Raw genomic sequence first — 12,918 nt, forward strand, 5'->3', positions numbered from 1 at the left:
GATTACATCACCAATCATGAGAATGGGAGGTCACAGTGACCTTGACCTTTGACTATAAAATCAAATCAGTTCATCCTTGAGTCCAAGTGGACGTTTGTGGGTGTAGTGGTCGTAGAGGACTTTGTCCTGCCGGCTCTCATGGAAAAAAGAGTGAGCATCACTGTACTAGCCGATCAGAACGCAGCCATTGGGCCCTATTCTCCCACAAGCCTTCGGCGCTAAAACGGGCCTTAAACGCAAAAAAACATGCCTTGCGCCTGTTTTGGGACGATATCAATATGGCTTTACGCTGCCAAATGCGCTTTAGGCCGAATGGGCGTGGCGCAGTCCCAGAATGGGCCAAAGTGGGCGTGTCGGCGCTAAATACCGGCGTACTGCTATCTTCCGACCTGGCGTTAATTTAGCGCCTTGCGCCTTTGAAAAGCAGGCCTATTCAGTGGGCCAGTTGCGCGGAGCGCTCCCCTCTGGCTCTCTCCCTCCCCTCTGGCTCTCTCCTCTGTCACCCTTCTCTGTGTCACTCTCTCCCTCTCTCCTCACAGTCTGACAGGCACAATACCGACTGTCTCTGACTCCCTCGCTCAGATTCCCATAGAAAAAATAAGCTGTAAATTCACTGCAATGTGAATGTCCCAACATGCATTGTGCTTGTCCATTTCGCTACTAAATAGCAACCAAATGAGCCGAAAACCTATATTAAGGGAGGATCTAAATAATGTGTAATGGTAAGACAACCAATTGTAGAACATTTCAATATTGGACCAAATAAAACATCGAAATGAAAACACCACCCTATGTGAAACATATATGTCCTACTGGGGCTATAAATATCCCTTGTCGATTTAACGTGATTTAGATAAGTGACAGCGGAACGCGCTTCGGAAGCTTCTACTGTCATCTGCTATACTGTGATGTCCGCTCCAATAACTTGGCCCTACTCCACATTTAGTTTTACAATAAAAACACATTTATGCAATGACTTTACATAATGTAGGCTATATTTATGTGCATCATCCTTCCTGCAGCAGGCGAGAGAAAATGATATCTTTCTGGACAAACTTTCACGAATCTAATAGGCTATATTTTTCTAGCTGATGCGTTTAGAACATTATTTTCACTTTGATCTTGCGGTAACACTTTACAATAAGGGTACATTAATTAAGGGTTAATTAATGCTTAGTTAATGCTTAATAAGCATGAATTAACATGAATTAACAGGGTTAGTAAAGCTTAGTAAGCCTTAATTAACCCTTAATTAACATTAACTAATGTGCATTAAGTAAGGGTTGGTTAATGCTTAATAAGCATTAATTAACACACCGTAATTAACATGACTAGTAGTGCTTAATAAGCATCCATTAACCCTTAATTAACGTTAATTTGAGGTTTGCTGGTTCCGTTTCTTCATGTGGCCCTAATTTATATGCATGTTCTATAAGCATTACTTAACTGTAATTAACCATATATTAATGCTGTTTGCGACCCTTATTGTAAAGTTGCAAACATATATCCCTTAAGTAACACTTAATAAAAGCTTGAGTGTGCCTAATAAGCATTACTTACCTGTAATAAACCATGTATTAATGCTCTTTGTGACCCTTATTGTAAAGTTGAAAACATGTATGCCTTAACTAACACTTCATTAATGCATTAATGTGCTGAATAAACATTACTTATCTGTAATTAACCATTTATTAATGCTCTTTGTGACCCTTATTGTAAAGTTGAAAACATGTATGCCTTAACTAACACTTCATTAATGCATTAAAGTGCTGAATAAACATTACTTATCTGTAATTAACCATTTATTAATGCTCTTTGTGACCCTTATTGTAAAGTTGAAAACATGTATGCCTTAACTAACACTTCATTAATGCATTAAAGTGCTGAATAAACATTACTTATCTGTAATTAACCATTTATTAATGCTCTTTGTGACCCTTATTGTAAAGTTGAAAACATGTATGCCTTAACTAACACTTCATTAACACATTAAAGTGCTGAAAAAACATTACTTATCTGTAATTAACCATTTACTAATGCTCTTTGTGACCCTTATTGTAAAGTTGAAAACATGTCTGCCTTAACTAACACTTCATTAACAGATTAAAGTGCTGAAAAAACATTACTTATCCGTAATTAAGCATTTATTAATGTTCTTTGTGACCCTTATTGTAAAGTTGAAAACATATATGCCTTAACTAACAGTTCATAAACTTATTAAAGTGCTGAAAAACATTACTTATCCGTAATTAACCATTTATTAATGCTCTGTGTGACCCTTATTGTAAAGTTGAAAACATCCCTTGAATAACAACAAGCGTAAGTGCTGAATAAGCATTACTTAACAGTAATAAACCATTTATTAATGTTCTTTGTGACACTTGTAAAGCTGAAAACATGTATCACTTAAGGAACATTTCATAAAAGCACAAGAGTGCTGAATAAGCATTACTTAACCGTAAATAACCATCTATTAATGCTCTTTAACAATAACAGCGCCCTGGAAGCCGAATCAACAGCCCTCGGAGCAGAGCTTCCGCAATTGTGAAAAGCGTCACAGCTGAATGTTTTGCCAGAGGATGAACTGGGAGCTCTCAGTCTGGAAAACATGTAGCAAAGGTAAACATTGCCCATCTGCTTATATCAACAAGCATTATAATGATACAAAGTGAGTTGATAATCGGTAAATGAATGCTCTTTGATGACTGTAGCATATGTACTGTAATTCTGAATAATAATAATAATAATAATAATAGAATATTAATATAAATGAGCATGGACAAGTACCAGATTTTCAGAATGACCAGAGCCCTTAAAAATGTATGACAGCAATGAAATTAGACAACACAGAGTTTTGGCTTTTAGCAAGATTATCTTAGTAAGAGTTAGATGAATTTAAAGCCTTTTGTTTGTAAACATGAATTCAGTACTTCAGCTTTTCACAGTTGACAATTTATAATTCCCCAAAAATAATAAAGTGCGCCCACAAATAAAATATGTTGTCCCTTCAGTCAAAAAATAAAAATAAAAAATTGTTTCGGGCCAAAAGTCGATGGGTGTCTGTACGCGTCCCGATGAAGTTCATCCGCTGGACTGTGTGTGTAACGACCGCTCCAGTCGTACAGCAGGGTAGTCCTTGATGCTACTGCAGTGAATGTGTGGATTGCTCTTCTAGATGCTCAGTGGTGGCTCGCCATCCCAGTCGACTGGGAGATCTGTAGTCTCGCTGTATTCCCCTGGATCCTGGGATTCATCCTGGAAGTCCCCGTCTACAAAAATCTGACAAGGTCACACCATTTCTCTCAATTACTATTCTGTAATCAAATCAATTGGTACAGGCTACAATATTTATAAAATTTGTGTAATATCCCAGTAAACCAATAGTAATTCAATCTACAAGCTACAGTGTAGGGATGTTCATCAATAATCGATAATTGATAGTTGAGGAATGAATTCGATCACGTGGAATTTTTATCGATTTTTGTTATTTGCGGACTAGGTTTGGGTGGAATTTGTTGCTCCTCGCCCCACTCCATTGCACAGCCGACTAACGTGAGGTGGAGCTTCATATAGCCTTTAGTTTAAAACAAAACTGTTTTAAACATGGGGAATTCACAACGGCATGCGCCGCGGACACAAACAAACGCACCCAGTGGTCTGTGGACCTCAGCGAGGCTGTTATAACTATGACATTTCGCACACTTCTCTCCTAATTTTCAACAAAGTGTGAGTAGCGGTACACGTGTTTAAGTGAATTCAAGTCATTTTATTTGTTTATAATGTTATGAACTATGAAGTAGCAGCAGTCAGCATGGACTCAGCTAGCCTTTAGCTGCTAACGCCCACCTGAATCAATTCACACACATCTCGGCAAATAATAATATCCACGCGTCGGACTCTGAGAGCAGCTGGATGGAACTCGACCATCAGGACAGATGAGGTTTTTGTCACGAGTTTATACGCCTGGAAGCCGCGGCCGGTGAGCTGCCTGAGTTCTACTTTCAAAATGTGAGTACAGTAGCCTAGCTAGCTAGTGTAAAGCTTCTGGCATACTCTTCGCGCACGCGCTGGAGGCGGGGCTCCACGGAGGGCGCTCGCACTCTGCGCAGGCCAAAACAGAACATAGTGAGTGCTCCAGAAATGGCGGCGATCAGTGCCAGGCAGTCTGAATGAAATTGAATGTAGCGTTCCCAATTCTATATATTAAATACTAAAAAACGACCCTCAACATTTGGGAAGGCTTAGCCACACAACTAGTTCGTTATAATCGAACATCATGCTTTGAAGGTGACTGTACGACGGTGAGGACTCAATCACAGCAGATATCCGCTGATAGCCTACCACGGAGTAGATCTCACAGGCACAGGCAGCAAAACCCGACGCGCTGATAGAAAAATCTCCATGGTCGCGCCGCGCTGCGCTCAGGCCTCGCCCCCCGACACGCCCCGTGCGATGACGTCATAATCGCCGCGCGCCCTATGCGCTTGGCTGGGCGCAAAGTGTATGCGAGAAGCTTAAAGCTTGTGGCATACTCTTCGCGCCCAGCCAAGCGCATAGGGCACACGGCGATTATGACGTCATCGCACGGGGCGTGTCGGGGGGCGCGGCCTGAGCGCAGCGCGGCGCGTCCATGGAGATTTTTCTATCAGCGCGTCGGGTTTTGCTGCCTGTGCCTGTGAGATCTCCGTGGTAGGCTATCAGCGGATATCTGCTGTGATTGAGTCCTCAGCGTCGTAAAGTTGCCTTTGAAGCATGGCGTTCGATTATAACAAACTAGTTGTGTGGCTTAGCCTTCCCAAATGTTGAGGGTCGTTTTTTAGAATTTAATACATAGAATTTGGAACGTTACATTCAATTTCATTCAGACTGCCTGGAGGAGCGAGCTGAGTATGTTCTGTTTTGGCCCGCGCAGAGTGCGCGCCCCCTTCTTCGGAGCCCCGCCTCCAGCGCGTGCGCGAAGAGTATGCCAGAAGCTTAAAGCTTGTGGCATACTCTTCGCGCCCAGCCAAGCGCATAGGGCGCACGCCGATTATGACGTCATCGCACGGGGCGTGTCGGGGGGCGAGGCCTGAGCGCAGCGCGGCGCGTCCATGGAGATTTTTCTATCAGCGCGTCGGGTTTTGCTGCCTGTGCCTGTGAGATCTCCGTGGTAGGCTATAAGCGGATATCTGCTGTGATTGAGTCCTCAGCGTCGTAAAGTTGCCTTTGAAGCATGGCGTTCGATTATAACGAACTAGTTGTGTGGCTTAGCCTTCCCAAATGTTGAGGGTCGTTTTTTAGAATTTAATACATAGAATTGGGAACGTTACATTCAATTTCATTCAGACTGCCTGGAGGAGCGAGCTGAGCACTGAGTATGTTCTGTTTTGGCCCGCGCAGAGTGCGCGCGCCCTCCTCGGAGCCCCGCCTCCAGCGCGTGCGCTAAGAGTATGCCAGAAGCTTAAGGCTGTGTGACTGTGGTTGTCAACGTTACCGCAGGCGCACTCATGACGTAAGGACGCGCTGAGCTCAGGCCTGTTGATTTGACTCTTGTGCGGTCAGCTAAGCTGGAAGACGCCGATTGCCTTACATCATGTAACATGTTTGTTTACCTGGCCACAGCGCTAGTGTCTGATATTCTTACTACACAGTGGCAACGCCATTATACCTGGCTGAGAACGCGCAACAGACTAGAGTAAAAAAAACAAAAAAAAAACATTATTATTATTATTACGCTATCGATAATCAATCGTTTATTTTCCCGAATTTCGATTATGGAAATTGATTCAAAATGAACATCCCTACTACAGTGACAATAAAAGGAATGTATTATTGCAGTAAACCTACATATAACTTACATTTGAATCTCATTTTAGTTGTACAACAATGTGTGGATCTATACTTTCAGGTATCAAAAGTGCAGTTACATTAATTCATAATTTAATCAAACAAAATGTAAATTGTGTAAATGTAATTCAAGTATCAGGAACTGCAGATACAGAGTAACTTTATAAACAAAATATACGCATTAGATAATGTGCTTAGTCACAGAACCATAGTTACTGTAACTAGTAACTAGGGGTGTCACAATATATCGTCCCACGAAATTTCGCGATAGTAAAACGTCACGATATGTATCGTTGAGATGAAATCTCATATCGTGAAAAAAAAAAAAAAAAAAAAAAATTTTTTTTTTTTTTTTTTTTTCCAAAAATAGACAAAGAAACGTCTTTGTTTGTTGAAGTTCAATGTCTGGAAAGTAGTTCAGTTGAACAAGTCTCTGAAGAGACACATGAGAAGTTATACAGGAGAGAAACCATTCAATTGAGTTTCTGGCAAAACTGTTTACTTGACAGGAAAAACTGAAGATGCATAAAAAATAGACTAAGAAAAGTCTTGTTGTTTGAGTTTGAAGAAAAACTGAAGATGCATAATGAGAATTTATACTGCTGAGAAACCTTTTAGTTCAAAGTAAATCTAAGTGACGGTGTAACTCATTCTATTTCAAGATAAGCCTTATCTCCAATCTCATGTTTTTTCTAGTTGTTATTGAAATAACAATTTCCCACAACAGCATGTTTTGTATTTGTGCATTTCAAATAAAATACTACTTTTCCAGTCATATATTGTCATTATTCAAGTTTAAAAAAATATTGTTAAAATCGTATCGTATCGTATCGTTATCGTGAACCCAGTATCGTGATACGTATCGTATCGTGAACTGAGTGTATCGTGACACCCCTACTAGTAACTCATATAAACAAAACAGATGCATTAGCTAGCAATGTGCTTAATCACTCCTTGTACCACCACAACAAGAGGAAATACGCCAAAAATTAGCCTCAAACAATCACCACAACCAGTGACAGCTATACCAACATTAGCATGCTAGCTACCACATTAGCACAACACAGAACACATGTATCAAACAGAAACGAATTTAAAACTCTAAACGTACCTGGTAGGCTGCTTGTTACTAAAGGGTATAAAATGTCTTGCTTCTAGGTCATCCTTCCTCTAGGCTGCAGGTTCAGAGTTTAATCTTTTATTTGTTTTCTTTGGTGAGCTCTTGGCTCCGTGGCGCTCAGCTTGCAATGTGGTCTGTGTGTGTGTTACGTTCTCAATTGTCCGATAAACACGGGTGCGTCAGATTAGTTCCGCCTCTAGACTACGAGATTAACGGTAACACACACACACCACATTGCAAACTGAGCACCACGGAGCCAAGAGCTCACCAAAGAAAGCAAATAAAAGATTAAACTCCGAACCTGCAGCCTAGAGGAAGGAGGACCTAGAAGCAAGACGTTTTATCCCCTTTAGTAACAAGCAGCCTACCAGGTACGTTTAGAGTTTTAAGTTAGTTTCTGTCTGATACATGTGTGTGTTGTGCTAATGTGCTAGCTAGCTAGCATGCTAATGTTGGTATAGCTGTCACTGTTTGTGGTGATTGTTTGAGGCTAATTTTTGGTGTATTTCCTCTTGTTGTGGTGGTACAAGGAGTGATTAAGCACATTGATGCCTCTGTTTTGTTTATATATGAGTTACTAGTTACAGTACTAACTATGGTTCTGTGACTAAGCACATTATCTAATGCTTATATTTTGTTTATAAAGTTACTCTGTATCTACAGTTCCTGATACTTTAATTACATTTACACAATTTACATTTTGTTTTATAAAATTATGAATTAATGTAAGTGCACTTTTGATACCTGAGAGTATAGATCCACACATTGTTGTACAACTAAAATGAGATTCAAATGTAAGTTATATGTAGGTTTACTGCAATAATACATTCCTTTTATTGTCACTGTAGTAGGGATGTTCATTTTGAATCAATTTCCATAATCGAAATTCGGGAAAATAAACGATCAATTATCGATTATCGATAGCATAATAATAATAATAATAATAATAATAATGTTTTTTTTTTTTTTTTTTTTTTTTAATTCTGGTCTGGTAATAACTTTGCGCGTTCTCAGCCAGGTATAATGGCGATGCCGCTGTGTAGTAAGAATATCAGACACTAGCGCTGTGGCCAGGTAAACAAACATGTTACATGTCAGGTTACATCAGCGATCCTCAAAGTCCGGACTCCGGTCCGCATCCGGACCCAGACGCCGTCCTATCCGGACCGAGCCCTATAACGCTTAGTTCACACAGACAACCTACGCCTTGCCTTGCCTCAACCCACGCCTACGCCGAGCTGGGCGTGAACCTGTTACACGCTTTTGCGATCACACCGCACGCCTTTTGCACGCCGAACCTGGAGCCGAGTCTCAAGCGCCTCTCCTCTCTCCCGACTGTATTTTTTCACGTGTTGTCCAGAATTGTCATGGGTAGCCTAGGTAAAATAAATCTGATATATTGAATGTTCTATTGATGCTGGATATGTATAACCAGGTCTGACTATAGTGAGACATTTTAGAGAGGTGATCTTGCAAGAATATGTGCTGGCACAACAACATTGTCCATCTTGCTTCTTCGGTCGCTATTCTCTCTCATGAAGATTTGTTTGCAAAAAAAGGGAGAAAGCCCCACGTGATAGCCACCCGTCAATCTCTCTCTCTCTCTCTCTCTCTGCTCAACACGGTTGTAGTAACTCCATTTTATTTTGAAATTCAGTTGACTTTGCCATTTCCCACGGATATTGTCGCGTTTTTCTTTCATGGCTTGACAGAAGAAGCTTGACAGAAGAAGCCTGCCTGCACGCGCCTAGTCGGCTTGAAAATAGAACTCACGCCTAAACGATAAAATCGGCAAGGCACAGGCAAGGCGTGGGTACACGCAGGGTTCACGCTGAGGCGCCCCGTGTACACAGCCTCGTTGCCAAAAACGGACGCCTATTTAAAAGCGTGGGTAAAGGCAAGGCATAGGCAAGGCTTGGGTCGCTGGTGTGAACCCAGCCTAACCTATAAATCATTGAGAATTGTTACATTTCACAGAGCTTTTCTTTTTTAACCGGCACATGCTTTTCTACCCTTTACGGTACTGGTTTATCTGCCAGGAAGCTCACAGACCAATGCATGCGCTGTAAATCATCACACGTGATGCTACTCAGCCAATCAAATATCCGATTCGATATTGCCTGTTCCAGTCGGTTCCAGTGCTGCAGGTGAGAGAGTGTCAGTGACACATGGACGAAGTAGAGACGAGAGACTCGGAGATATGCGAGAGATATAAGTCATTTCACATGGCGTGCTCGAGTAGACCGCAAAAACAAAGATTTTGTTTTAATCCGGAGCAGGCAGACTCTTAGATGTTCATTCATTGTTCTCACGGGCAGCTCAAAACCAGGCAGTATGTCTCATTATGAAGTGCGATGCGATCCTAACCTGTCTATGAAAGCGTCACACGAGCAAACACACTCAAATCCAGACTGAGGGCACACTCACACATTCACTGCCCAACGGCATGTGACGTTTGCATTGCGAACGATCGATAGACAGACAGGCAGACAGACAGATACATAGAGACAGACAGACCGATAGATACATAGAGACAGACATTGAGACAGACAGATAGATAGATAGATAGATAGGGAGCTCACTTCTCTCAAGAGAAAAGGTGGAGTTGAGGGAAGAAAAGATTTTCTTTCTCAAATTAAAGCACTTTTAAGATGCACATTTTCCCAAAGCACTCTGTTGTATGTTATTTTTAAATGCAGCCATTATTTTACTTGAAATGAGAAAATAACATGTATTTATTATTAGTGTAGGCTAGTTATTTATAATTAATCCAGTTAAATATGAAAACTAAATAAACATTGTTGATGTTTATTTTGATTTAACATAGTTGTTGACTACATACAGACATTGTACCATTAGGCTACTGCAATCAGGACATTTTCTCTAACTGGACCTCTATGAATTTTAATTGAGTGCCCCTGGGTTACATGATGTAAGGCAGGGGTGGCCAAACTATGGCCCGCGGGCCAACTGCGGCCCGCTGCCCGTTTTTAAGTGGCCCGCCATGAATTTAGAAAAAAAAAAAAACGTTTTTTATTTTATTTTTTATTTTTTGCTAAAAACATTTTCCGTTTTTCTGTTTCAAAGTTTCAAAGGGAAAATGAAAACGAAAACGGGAGAAAAAACGGAAAAACAAAAACATTAAGAAAAAGAAACTGAAAAACAAAAACAAAAAAACTGATTCCCCCCATTTCGTTTTTTCAATTTAAAACCATTGAAAATGGGTTATACTTGGGCACCCTGACCTGGTCTATTTATTAAAAAAATATATATATACTGAATTCATGTTTAATACTAATGTTATGTTAAATTATCTCTGTCTTAACCTGTTGGCACAGGAAAATAAAATTTGATAACATACAGAAATACCCATTGTAATAGGTGAGCGCATCAATAAACTATGTGTCATATATTTATTTAGGTAGAAATAAAATTTTTGAAGGGTTTTCTGGTCCAATTTTTTTGCCGCGAAAACTGACGCGCTTAATAGTGTTTGGCCCGCGACTCCTTATATTTTTCTGTATGCGGCCCACAACCAAAAAAGTTTGGCCACCCCTGATGTAAGGCAATCGGCGTCTTCCAGCTTAGCTGACAGCACAAGAGTCAAATCAACAGGCCTGAGCTCGGCGCGTCCTTACGTCATGAGTGCGCCTGCGGTAACGTTGACAACCACAGTCACACAGCCTTACACTAGCTAGCTAGGCTACTGTACTCACATTTTGAAAGTAGAACTCAGGCAGCTCACCGGCTGCGGCTTCCAGGCTTATAAACTCGCGACAAAAACCTCATCTGTCCTGATGGTCGAGTTCCATCCAGCTGCTCTCAGAGTCCGACGCGTGGATATTATTATTTGCCGAGATGTGTGTGAATTGATTCAGGTGGGCGTTAGCAGCTAAAGGCTAGCTGAGTCCATGCTGACTGCTGCTACTTCATAGTTCATAACATTATAAACATATAAAACGACTTGAATTCACTTAAACACGTGTACCGCTACTCACACTTTGTTGAAAATTAGGAGAGAAGTGTGCGAAGTGTCATAGTTATAACAGCCTCGCTGAGGTCCACAGACCACTGGGTGCGTTTGTTTGTGTCCGCGGCGCATGCCGTTGTGAATTCCCCATGTTTAAAACAGTTTTGTTTTAAACTAGAGGCTATATGAAGCTCCACCTCACGTTAGTCGGCTGTGCAATGGAGTGGGGTGAGGAGGAACGAATTCCACCCAAACCTAGTCTGCAAAAAACAAAAAACAAAACAAAAATCGATAAAAATTCCACGTGATCGAATTCATTCCTCAACTATCAATTATCGATTATTGATGAACATCCCTACACTGTAGCTTGTAGATTGAATTGCTATTGGTTTACTGGGATATTACACACATTTTATAAATATTGTAGCCTGTACCAATTGATTTGATTACAGAATAGTAATTGAGAGAAATGGTGTGACCTTGTCAGATTTTTGTAGACGGGGACTTCCAGGATGAATCCCAGGATCCAGGGGAATACAGCGAGACTACAGATCTCCCAGTCGACTGGGATGGCGAGCCACCACTGAGCATCTAGAAGAGCAATCCACACATTCACTGCAGTAGCATCAAGGACTACCCTGCTGTATGACTGGAGCGGTCGTTACACACACAGTCCAGCGGATGAACTTCATCGGGACGCGTACAGACACCCATCGACTTTTGGCCCCAAACAATTTTTTATTTTATTTTTTGGACTGAAGGGACAACATATTTTATTTGTGGGCGCACTTTATTATTTTTGGGGAATTATAAATTGTCAACTGTGAAAAGCTGAAGTACTGAATTCATGTTTACAAACAAAAGGCTTTAAATTCATCTAACTCTTACTAAGATAATCTTGCTAAAAGCCAAAACTCTGTGTTGTCTAATTTCATTGCTGTCATACATTTTTAAGGGCTCTGGTCATTCTGAAAATCTGGTACTTGTCCATGCTAATTTATATTAATATTCTATTATTATTATTATTATTATTATTATTCAGAATTACAGTACATATGCTACAGTCATCAAAGAGCATTCATTTACCGATTATCAACTCACTTTGTATCATTATAATGCTTGTTGATATAAGCAGATGGGCAATGTTTACCTTTGCTACATGTTTTCAAGACAGAGAGCTTCCAGTTCATCCTCTGGCAAAACGTTCAGCTGTGACGCTTTTCACATCACAACGCATCATAACGGAATTGCGGAAGCTCTGCTCCGAGGGCTGTTGATTCGGCTTCCAGGGCGCTGTTATTGTTAAAGAGCATTAATAGATGGTTATTTACGGTTAAGTAATGCTTATTCAGCACTCTTGTGCTTTTATGAAATGTTCCTTAAGTGATACATGTTTTCAGCTTTACAAGTGTCACAAAGAACATTAATAAATGGTTTATTACAGTTAAGTAATGCTTATTCAGCACTCTTACGCTTGTTGTTATTCAAGGGATGTTTTCAACTTTACAATAAGGGTCACACAGAGCATTAATAAATGGTTAATTACGGATAAGTAATGTTTTTCAGCACTTTAATAAGTTTATGAACTGTTAGTTAAGGCATATATGTTTTCAACTTTACAATAAGGGTCACAAAGAACATTAATAAATGCTTAATTACGGATAAGTAATGTTTTTTCAGCACTTTAATCTGTTAATGAAGTGTTAGTTAAGGCAGACATGTTTTCAACTTTACAATAAGGGTCACAAAGAGCATTAGTAAATGGTTAATTACAGATAAGTAATGTTTTTTCAGCACTTTAATGTGTTAATGAAGTGTTAGTTAAGGCATACATGTTTTCAACTTTACAATAAGGGTCACAAAGAGCATTAATAAATGGTTAATTACAGATAAGTAATGTTTATTCAGCACTTTAATGCATTAATGAAGTGTTAGTTAAGGCATACATGTTTTCAACTTTACAATAAGGGTCACAAAGAGCATTAATAAATGGTTAATTACA

Source organism: Poromitra crassiceps (genome assembly GCF_964638095.1).
Source record: "Poromitra crassiceps genome assembly, chromosome: 8".
Classification (NCBI taxonomy): Eukaryota; Metazoa; Chordata; class Actinopteri; order Beryciformes; family Melamphaidae; genus Poromitra; species Poromitra crassiceps.